General features: G+C 37.0%; 1 long non-coding RNA gene across 1 annotated transcript; it reads left to right on the top strand.

The window, feature by feature from the left end:
• Window positions 1–3,297: 3,297 nt before the first annotated feature.
• On the top strand, window positions 3,298–10,960 carry LOC144994047 (uncharacterized). The gene is made up of 3 exons (XR_013657425.1): window positions 3,298–3,520; window positions 4,547–4,672; window positions 7,682–10,960. It is a non-coding gene; the product is annotated as an uncharacterized LOC144994047 (long non-coding RNA).
• The last annotated feature ends 1,085 nt before the right edge of the window (window positions 10,961–12,045 follow it).

The following is a 12,045-nucleotide window of genomic DNA, read 5'->3' as shown; positions in this document are numbered from 1 at the left end:
AAAAATTTCATATTTTATAGGAGAACGGCATAGGTAAACAAAAATGGCTCGATAGCGCCACCTGCAAAATTTGTTTTCGCGAGCACCTCCATATGCTTTATAGTACAAACCTGATTTTAACAGGGCATGTTCATCGGATAGAAACCTACAAAAAAGTCTCTTGGGACCAAGCTGTCAGTCGCACAGGAAGTCTGATATTTTGATGACAATATGTCATTTTTGCTGTATTTTGGTCATTTGCAGGCCTCGCTCTAGAACGAACTCCTCCTAGAGATTTGAGAGTAATGACTCCAAACTTTGGTTTTGTAAACTAGACACATGTCCGATGTTAAATTGCAAAGCTTTTAAGTTTTTATGGATGTTTGTGACCATGGCGGCGCGTCAAAATTGGAGGTCGTTTCGAAAACACGCCATGAAAAGAAAAATGGCCATTACTCAGCCATGCATAATCCAATCTGATCCAAAATTGATGTGCATGATTGTAGTCTGACTCTGAACACATCTGCAGTGAAAAAATCTGGAAAAAGTGTAGCGCCACCTGCTGGCAAGAGGAAATGACATGTTTTACTTGGAGCATCACTGCTCCGAGTAGGATGAGCCGACACACCTGAAAATGACGTCCACCTGTTGAAAAGCCATTGAAGTTTACTCTGACAAAAAACCATAACTTTCAATGCGGGGGTGTGGTCGTGACAGAGCGGCAAAGTTGGGCATCTCGCTATGCACACAAAAGTTGCTCTCACGTGCACATTCCTTGTCCAATCTCACTGAAATTCAATGGATATGATGAAGCTTCTATTCTGAACCCATGGATATGACAATCTTGGACGAGCTCTATAGCGCCACCTAGTTATTGCATTGGGCACATTCTGCCCTGTATTTTCTCTTTGCTTTGTCCGATGTGCATGAAATTAAAACTGGAGATACTCAGAAGGGTCCTCTCTCATCATGTAAAGTTTCATGGGTGTACACCTGACGGTGCCTGCGTAACAGGAAGTGGTCGATTATGTGCACCCAAATAATAGAAATTTATTATAAATCAGCCGTTTGTCTCAGGAAGCTGAGATTTCAGAATTAGATGCCTTTAATAACCTCCAGCTTTGATATGTAACACTATAGGGTCTACGAGAAACTTCATCACTTGATTTTTTTAATGAAATTTTGGACTGAACAAAGATTTTTAGCATAAATTCTGTTTAGGTTATCAGCACCAAGAATTCAACTTTCATAGGCATTTATGTGCTACTGCTTCCTAAAAAAATTCAGAATGATTGAAGTTACAGGTGACATCTTAGAGAGCATTACATCCAAAAAGGTCCGAAAACGTCTTTTTAGGCAAAACTGCAAACACCTATTTTTTTGCATAACTTATCTTTCAAATATCAGCACAAAAAAATTAAAAACGGTAGGGATCTGTGTTTGCTGCCTTCCATATTTTTTTCAGACTTAAAAGTGTAACAGATGATTTATAAAAAATCCTTTTCATCCAAAAACCTGTGTTAAATCTGTCTAGACTCCAAACAAACATTTTTTTTATGGTAACTTATGTTTCAACAATCGACACCAATTTTCACAGACCTAAAGCTGAACATGTCCCATAGCTCCCTGAATATTTTCATAGATATAAAATGAACTGGTCATTCTAACATCTGGCATTCTAACATCTAACATCTTACATGTCAAAGCCTCTCTCAGCCTGGCTCTGCTGAAGGAGTCGTGTTACAACCCCGCCCCCTCCTGCTGGGACCCCTGCTATGTAAATTAGCAAGCAGTGAACAGAGAGATGAGTAGTAAGAATGGCCATTACTCAGGCATGCATAATCCAAAGACAGCCAGTTAAACACTGAAAGACATATTTTTTCGGTATGTCTTTCATACATCTTTGGTATTAAAAACTCTCCAAGATGAATGTGCCTGACTCCACCTGCAGGTGGATCACAGACTTCCTGACGGACAGACAGCAGTATGTGAGGCTGGGGAAGCTCGTCTCAGATACTCGGACCACAAGCACCCGATCCCCCCAGGGCTGTGTCCTTTCACCCCTGTTACTCTCCCTGTACACAAACAGCTGCACAGCTGGTCACCTTTCTGTCAAACTCCTGAAGTTTCCTGGCAGAAAAGATCCCCTCAAGAAACACTGCAGGCTGTTCCATAAATAAAATATAGTTTTGCCATTGCCTTGCAGCTCGAAGTTCAAGTGATTTAGTTTTTCAGTAATTTCAGTCAAAAATGCAAGTTCAGATTCACCAAATTCAAATTCACCATATTCAGCAGACATCTCCTCCAATAGCACCTTGAAAATCCTGTGCTGTTTTGCTTTGCCGCTGAGGTGTTGATTTTCACAATAGGAGTCATCATGTGTCCAGAGCCAATCACTTGTGCACATAAGGCCTGCTGGTGAATGAAGCAGCAGTAATGCAGACATTTTGGAAAGTCTGGGTCAGCTTTACAGTGAGTGATGAAACCTGTTTGTCTATTGATCATAGCAGGAGCCCCGTCTGCAGTCACTGCTACCAGCTTTACTAATGGTACTTTTTCTGCACAAAAACTCCTTCACCGTGTTATACATTTCAACTCCTCTTTTAATTGTCTGTAAGGGCAGTTGTGTTTTGAAAAATTTTTTAGACTTCTTTATATTTATAGATATGAAGATTTCTCAACTTAAATAAAGCAGCCGATTGAACTTCTAAGAAAAGTCCACCAGAGAGAGTCAAAGGGATTACAATTCGGCCTCTAGGTAGCAGGTGACCGTTAAGTATTTATGCTGTAAAAGATTTTGTTGTTCTTTGACAAAGTTCACATGCAGCAGGCTTCCCCCACCAGCAAAGCATCATGGGAAGTATGACGTCACAACCCCTGAATAGCAAACGTTTCTTGTGAGATGTATCTAACAGAATCACCCACAAAACATTTTTTTGAACACAGACATAACACAAAGAAGACAACACACCACCACTTTGGGATTGGAATGTAATTTTATTAGATTTTAACCCTTGGGATCAAACTAAAAACGGAGCTGTCTGATTGGTCCATGGGAGAACTCATGCCAATGGGGCACAAACCCAACAGCTACAATGTTCCCTAACGGACTAATGATCAATAAAATAATTACTATAAAATGTTCTACACATACATACGGAACTAAACGAAGTAGAACTTCTATTATTTCATGAAAGCAATAACATGTAATCAATCTACTTCATCAAATACGAACGATAAAATGCATGATGGGAAAAACCACAAGTCAAGCAGCTGGTCAAGCCATTGAAGGCAGGGCATTTTCGTCTGAGTACTCCCTCTGCTCGACCCCTGCTGGACGACTGGAGAATCACACCCCACAGAGAATTTCGCTGAAGCTTGCCGAATTTGAGCAAATCAGTTCTTTTCAGAACTTTCTCATTTCCTCTGCACTTCGATCTTCGACGCTCCTGACCAGCAAGGAAGACTACAGGACCCCCAGTGAGAAGAACTCGACCTTGCCAGACGCACTGCGCCGAGGACGCCTTCAATTTGACTCGAGGTTTGTCACGACCATTATGAATTTTCCCGCGACTTGTAAACGAACCATTACTTTAATCGACCATCGACACTTTTTTACATCGCCACAACGACTACTCACCTTCTGATTATCAATTTTATTGAATAAAAAACCGTAAAAGTTGCTTAAAATTGATTAGACGAACGCAAATAATTTGACCTTTTACTTCGTTGAACCGGAAGTGATGGCGGGCATTTTGTTTCGAACGTAATTTTAAAAAGACTTTTCAAAGCAAACCAACCGACGAATTTTCTTTTTAAACGGACACAAATGTACAAAATGACATGTAGAATCGATACTGGTCGACAAACAACAAGTTTCTATCAGTTTCAGAGATCGTTTTTTTTTGTAGTCTATCCACCATCTTTGTAGTTCTCAATTAAATATTCGAATGTAGTTTTTACGGTTTTTAAACCACATTAACCAGTGAAACTCCTTTCTAATTGATCAAATACATAGCAGTTCACATATAATACATTTTGAACGCGTGCCGACCCGTGAGTATTTCCACTGAAGATCAGTTCCAACCTATTTTGTACTTTTTAGGTTTTAAGTTAAATTTTCAGTGTTTAATAATTTCATAGGACACATGTTAAATTTATTTGTGTATAAATGTTTTCATATAATCTATAAGTGTGGCAGCCAGTATGAATATATTTGCAGGAACACACACAGATTTTAAAATGGCTGCTTGGCCTCCTGTTCGCTTTAGGATTGATAACGTTATTATTAGTTTATAAATGTTTTTATGGTCTTGGGCCTTCATATTTGTCTGATATGATTTTAATGTATGATCCCCTGTGGACCCTGAGGTCCTCTGATACAGGCCTTTTGGTTATCCCAAAAGTTAAAACACACGGCAAGGCCTCATTCAGTTTTAATGGACCTCCTCTATGGATTAGCCTCCCAGAGAGCATCTACCATTTCATGTCTATTAAAGTTTGTTTATGTATTTATTTTTGTTTGAATTAAATGTTTTTCCTTTTACATTTTTATTTGTAACTCCAGAGTTTTCCTCTGAGGGATCTTCCACACCAGTGACTAAACCTTTGTCTGGTCAACAGAGAGAGGAGCTGTTTGCTGTTTTTTCCAGAGAACGTTGTGTTTTGTAAGCCATTAAAGAGTTTGGTAAAGGTAAGTTAAATTTGCAGTGTTTAATAATCTATTATAGCAGTGATCCCCAACCTTGTTTCAATAAACTTGATTGCACATTTTTTAAGTTAACGGACAGGTCTTTGAGATGTTGGTGGAGGATTACTGTAGCAACGCCACGCAGAAGGAGGAACAGATGTGTGACATCACACATCCCAGCTTTAATTTAGACACCCATGGATAGAACATTGCATGGCTCTCATCATCCTCCCCCCTTCTGCCACTCATGGTGCAAAAAAGAAAAATGTAGCTATTTTTTTCTGGAAGTAGAAGGCTCCTCTTCTGTCTCCTGGCTGGGCCTTTTCACCTATGCAAAAAAAACTTTCCAAAGACGTTTGTTTTTTACTCATTTTGCTAGCTCCTGGGTTTTATTTTAGCGATAACTTATCACGTGACTGAGAGGAGCACCTTGGTCTGTGTTACTATGGAAGCGATTCTGTAGCATTAATAAAAAGCAAAGTCAAAACCAGAAATGCCTTTTAATTTTCAAGATGAAGCTGCATTTTTTGACTCAAAAATAAAATGAAAAAGCCATCCACCAAAATGCTTTTTCATTTCCTTCTTCAACACTGATTATTCTGTCACTTAATTAAAATTAAAATGAAAATGGTATTTGACATTTCATTTTCAAGACGTTCCATGGTAAATGTGTAGCATAATTCATTTAGAAATGTCTAATTTGACATTTAAAATGGATTAATAGAAATGCTTTTTATTTTCAAAGTGAAGCTGCATTTTTTGACTCAAAATTAAAAAGAAAAAGCAATACTTCAAAATGCTTTATCATTTTATACTGCAACACAGCTTTTTTGTCACTTAATTAAAATGATAAAGAAAATGGTATTTGACATTTCATTTAAAAAAAGGTGCATGGTAAATGTGTAGCATAATTCATTTAGAAATGTCTAATTTGACAATAAAAATGGTTTAACAGAAATGCTTTTTAATTTTCAAAATGTAGCTGCATCAAATAGCTCAAAATTCAAATATAATTCAAATATAATAGCAATATTTCAAAATGCTTTTTCATTTTATACTTCAAACCGCTTATTCTGTGTCATAATTAAAATGAAAATGCAAAGAGGGGATTGCATTTGCATTTTAACATCCACCCTGCAAAACTTGGAGCAATATTCATTTCTTAAAAGCATTAGCAGAGGGGAGGCGGGGCGATGACGTCACTGCTTTCTCCGTGTGTCCGCCTGCTGAAAGACACACGCACCAGGAGCAGACTGTTAGTGGCAGAGAAGAGGGTTTTGTGATGGTTGTGAACTTCTGATGAGTTTGCACAGCTTCTCAGGACTAACTAGCAGCATGTCCGTCTTCTGCGGTCCTCCTCCTGACGCACGCAGACAAGCTTTTTATCTTCGGACCGCCAGCTGCCTTTTCATAGCGGAGCGCGAAGCTCCGATCGCTGAAGGCGGAAATGCTGCTACGATGATCCGAGAAACCATCATATGAATTTGTGTTTCCAGTGGTGTCCAGAACAAAATAAAAACTGATGTAATTCTCACATATTTACAAATTTATTTGCAGCTAAATTTGCTGTTTGACAGCTGGAGCTCCATCAACAGACAGATTTCTCCATGCTAAACGGTTGCTGGTTGGACCAAAAACACTCACTCAGCGTGAAGCTGCAGGAGACTATCTTCATAATGTGCTTTTATTACTGTTATGATTATTATTAAAGGCCTGCTCTGCTTGATCATATGTTTGTAAATCCGTGCGGTCAGACGACGCTGAAGAAGTTGGGTTGGGATTCACAGCTTCTGATTCAAGAGGGAGCTAAAGGAACATTCTGCTGCATTTCTCGCATTAAGATCCAGGAATCCAGGTTTGAGCAGGCCAGGTCCAGCGGTTTGTGAACAGGACCCAGTTTTAGGTGATCTTAATGCGAACACAGACACACCAGGTCTCTCAGCGACAGCGGCCGTACACACGGAGAAAGCAGTGACGTCATCGCCCCACCCCCCCTCTGCTAATGTGTTTAAGAAATGAATATTGCTCCAAGTTTTGCAGGGTGGATGTTAAAATGCAATCCCCTCTTTGCATTTTCGTTTTAATTATGACACAGAATAGGCGGATTGAAGTATAAAATGAAAAAGCATTTTGAAATATTGCTTTTATATTTGAATTTTGAGCTACATTTTCAAAATTAAAAAGCATTTCTGTTAATCCATTTTAATTGTCAAATTAGACATTTCTAAATGAATTTTGCTAGACATTTACCGTGGACCTTTTTTAAAATGAAATGTCAAACACCATTTTCTTTATCATTTTGATTAAGTGACAGAATAAGCTGTGTTGAGGAAGGAAATAAAGCATTTTGAAGTATTGCTTTTTCTTTTTAATTTTGAGTCAAAAAATGCAGCTTCATTTTGAAAATCAGAAAAGCATTTCTATTAATCCATTTTAAAGGTCAAATTAAACATTTCTAAATGAATTATGCTACACATTTACCAGAGAACGACTTGAAAATGAAATGTCAAATACCATTTTCATTTTAATTAAGTGACAGAATAAGCTTTGAGGAAGGAAAAGAAAGCATTTTGGGGGATTGTTTTTTCATTTTATTTTTGAGTCAACAAAATGCAGCTTCTTTTTGAAAATGAAAAAGCATTTCTGGTTTTAACTTTGCTTTTTATTAATGCTACTGAATCGCTTCCATACATTACTGGTGACATAGACGGGTGTGACAGTCACACAGAGAATCGGGCATCTTTTCAAAATAAAACATCTTTCAGATTCAGATATAAATAAACCGGAAGTAAAGTAAGTTATTTATTATTTGCGGCCCGGGGGTTGGGGACCACTGTATTATAGGACACATGTTACATTTATTTGTGTATAACTATTTTCCAATAGTCTGAATATTTAATTTTATGTTTTTGATTATTTGTCTGTGTGGTATAAATGTATTGCTTTATGTATACATAATAGAAATGAGAATTTTATTTTAATGGTGGTTTCATTTTTTTATTTTTTTTTTAGATGCCACGAAAGAAGGGATTTAATATGCGTCGCACCAAAGTGTGTAAGGTTCAGGAAGAAGGTAAAACTTCTGGTTGTGTTTGTCTGGAGCAAATACAGAGGCCTTTGATTTCTGGAATGAAAGTAAGATTGACAAATTCAAGTGATAGTACAACATCGCTTACATGTTGTGTTGTGGCTGCAATCAACCATGTTGTTGCTCCAGTGTGTACATGGAGGGACGCTGATGTTGATAATATTAGAAATGAAGGTGTGCAGTTGGTTTGTTCATTTAATGGAAGTGATGGATGTGTGAACAATTCCGAAAAGTTATTCAAGGTTTCTGAAAAGCTCAGTGTGTTTGGAAGAATTTGGGATGTTGCTATCAATGAGCCTGTGTATTCTGGTGATTCAAAGAGTGAAGATTTTTCACTGTTGTATGAAATGATGCAGGAGCGACTGATGGAGGAAGATCTGTGTTTGTTGGATTTGCAGGGTTTCGTTTGTGCTGTCATTCATCACAAAGAGTATTTTGTTGTGGTTGATTGTGGTGCACGAGATTCATCTGGAATGTTTTCTAATATTGGAACATCTGTGGCTGTCTTCAACAGTTGCTTTAATGACTTGATGTTGCACATTTGGAACTTGAAAAAGTCTTTGAATGCAGAATGGTTTGGCATTAGTTCAATGTTTGTGAAAGAAGCTTCTTGGGACGGGTGTAATAATACATTTGGTTTGGGAGCAGAGGATGCACGTGTGAATCAGTCAGTTTTGGGCAAAAGACAGACTGGTTTTATAAAAGAACATGTTCAGGAGTTAAATGACAAAATTGTGGTTGGCGATAAATGTAAAGTGTTAATGGAATGCAAAAATACATTGAAAATTGGAAAAAAGGGCAGTAATTTAAAAAAAAAATCATCTTCAGTGATTTTAAATGAAAACAATTGTAACAGATTTGACACAGAACGTTGTGTAAGGGGATCTTTTCATCAAGGAGATCGGCAGCTTCAAAACAGAGGTGTGCAGTGCATGGCAATAGCCCTGGTGAGTATGGCTAAACACACGCATCGTAGTGTTTTTGAGTGGGAGGCAACAGACTTGGACCATGTTGTGTTTCTTGGTGATCAGCTTTACTCCTCGGTGTGTGAAAACAAAATCATCCCTGGAAATTTGAAGTTTTTGTCAGTACCTGATTTGCCCATGGATTCTGAAATTGATGGTAAATTATTTAAGTTTGAGTATGGTGAATACGTTTCTGGGATTGTTAATGTGAGTAATGGTAAATTTGTTGACAGTGGTGAAGTGATAACTCTTAAAAAGGGACTGGAGCACATGCTTGTCAAGTATAAAACATGTTTTTTGACCATAGGCAGTAGTACTTGTGCTGTTATTTCAGAAAACGGCCATTATGCTGTGGTGGATTCACATGCACGCAGTGGTACTGGAATGGCAGATGTAAATGGAAGAAGTATTATCATGTACCTTCCTAGTCTTAATGATTTATACAATTATATTTGTTGCCTGAGTATTTCACTTGCAGGGAAAGAAATGGCTTTTGAAATTGCATCCGTTGCTGTTACTGACAATGATCATAGTGAGAAAAATAAACAAAGTGTGCTTGAGAAGGATTGTAAAACTGGATTAAATACTGGGTCACAGTTTGGTTTCGGGTGCAGTTTAGATGTTCAAACTGGTCCCTTACCGTTGCATGAAAGTAACAGAAAGCGTAAGCTTTCTACTGTGCAACGTGAATCAAAGAAGACAAAATGGTATGATGCTAATGAAGCTAGTTTGGATGTTGAGTTTCTTGATGTTTCATCAAAGAAACTTGAGTTTTACCCTGTTGATTTTGATGTTACACAAGCATTGTGTAAACAACTGAATGTGCATTGTGAAAACACTGCTTGTTCTAACCCTCTAGAGGTTGATATGTTGGGAATTCCATGTCAAACTGATCATATAGTAGCCGATGGCAATTGTTTTTTTAGGGCTGTGTCCAAAGTTATTAGTGGTACAGAGAAAAATCACATAAAGTTAAGACGTGCAGTTGTCACACATTTACAAAAGAATGTTGGAAATTATAGTTCTCTTTTGAGATCTGAAAATATGTCTGTGGATGAATATCTCAATGTTTCTAGAATGAGATTTTCTGGTAGTTGGGCTACAGAGGTTGAAATTCAAGCTACAGCTGACTACTTGGGTGTGAGTGTGTATACATTTCACAATGAACGTTGGTTGAAATATGCCTGTCAACGTAAGGCCATATCTAAACAAGGCATATATTTGCAAAATATAAATGAGTGTCATTATGAAGTTGTAACTTGCGTTGAAATGTTTCAGCAGCAGCGTTGTTTTGGGTTGTGTAAATCTATGGAAAAAAATAATTTGGGTCATAATATGAGGCAACGCAAAAGAGACTCAGAAATGCTGTCAGAAGGAGATTGCAAGAGTGTTAAACATGGCAGGTCTGAAGTTGGTGATTGTAATGAAGTTTTGTTTAGTGCATTGGTTAACAATGATCACCAAAACAGTGAAATTTATCAAAGTAACAATTTAGTTGAAAATGCTTTCAGTTTTTATCCATTGTCGTTTGAGAGTGCAGTTTTGTTGTCAAAACATATTGATTTAGATTTTGTGAAGCAGTATGAAGACATTCCAACTAATAATGTAACGCTTGGTTCTATTTGTAAGACAGAGGTCACATTAAATGATGGCAATAGTTTTTTTCGTGCTATTTCTCGAGTCATTAGTGGATCTGAAAATTGTCATAGAAGAGTTCGACTGGCTGTTGTTAAGTTTATGCTAAAGAACAGTGACATTCATATGAAGTTGCTGGAGAAAGGATATGCCACAGTGTCTGAGTACATTCAAAAGTCACGTATGAAATATGTTGGCAGTTTTGTATGTGAGATTGACATTCAAGCTACTTCAAATGTTTTGGGAGTAGAAATTTTTGTACACAATGGTAGCATATGGAGAAAGTATAACCCTGTAAATAAAATACTTGGAAATCAAGCAATTTATTTGCGAGAATGTGGTGAGAAATATTACGAGGTTGTTGTTTGTGTTCATTGTAGTGGTAAAATTGGGTGTGCCAATTGGTGTAAAAGCAATAGTATTTGTTCTGAGAAACCACTGTTAAGATGTCGTTCTTTTCAACCACATAATGTTAGTTGTGATTCAGTTGGTGAATCTTCCTTTTCAAAGTATCTAAAAAAAAGGAGATCTTTTTACCACAAAATGCAATATCAAACAAGTGAACTGCATAAACAGAAGAAAAAAGATATGAGTAAAAGGAAATATGCATCTGATTCTTTGCGTAGATCCAGAGCATTAGAATTGAGTAAAAATAAATATAGGGAAAATGCTATGCATAAAATGTGGGTTAAAGAACGTAGTTCTGCAAAATACAGAACTGATGATTTACACAGACATCGTGTTAAAAATGGGAGTAAAAGCAAGTATAAATTTGATTTGTTACACAAACATAATGTTAAGGAAATGAGTAAAAGAAAATATCAGATTAATGTTACTCATAGAGAAAATGTTAAAGCACTGAGTTCTAGAAAATATCAGAGTAATGTTACTCATAGAGAAAATGTTAAAGCACTGAGTTCTAGAAAATATCAGAGTAATGTTACTCATAGAGAAAATGTTAAAGCACTGAGTTCTAGAAAATATCAGAGTAATGTTACTCATAGAGAAAATGTTAAAGCACTGAGTTCTAGAAAATATCAGAGTAATGTTACTCATAGAGAAAATGTTAAAGCACTGAGTTCTAGAAAATATCAGAGTAATGTTACTCATAGAGAAAATGTTAAAGCACTGAGTTCTAGAAAATATCGTCAAGATCCTCACTTTAGGAAAAGTGTGTTGGATGGGATGAAATTGAAGCGACAATTGAATAAAAAACAGTTGGAAGAGTTTGATGTTGTTATGAAACAATTTTTGGATAAAGTTAAAGATGGACCTGGGTTTGTTTGTTGTGTATGTCATAGGTTGTTATTTGAACATCAAGTATTACATTGTAAAAAAGAGTTGTACAGTAATGCAGGACTTGGACTTATCGCTGATCAATGTATCACTTCTGGTTATTTGCATATCTGCAATGCAAACTGCTCAAAAAATTGTGAATGGATGAAAACATCAAGAAGCAAATTGTGGATTTGTTACACGTGTCATGCTAAAATCAAGAAAGGTAAAGTACCAGCTGAAAGTGTTAAAAATAACTTAGAACTTGAACCTATACCAGCGGAATTGGCATGTTTAAATCAATTAGAACAACATCTAATAGCGTTACATATTCCATTTATGAAACTGTTAGCATTGCCCAAAGGTGGACAGAATGGCGTGCATGGACCTATTACTTGTGTTCCTGCAAATAC

This window comes from Oryzias latipes, chromosome 7 (genome assembly GCF_053564925.1).
Source record: "Oryzias latipes strain Hd-rR chromosome 7, Olatipes_Hd-rR_3.1".
Taxonomy (NCBI): domain Eukaryota; kingdom Metazoa; phylum Chordata; class Actinopteri; order Beloniformes; family Adrianichthyidae; genus Oryzias; species Oryzias latipes.
Note: the sequence above shows the minus strand (reverse complement) of the source record. Positions and strands in the feature narration are given on the sequence as shown.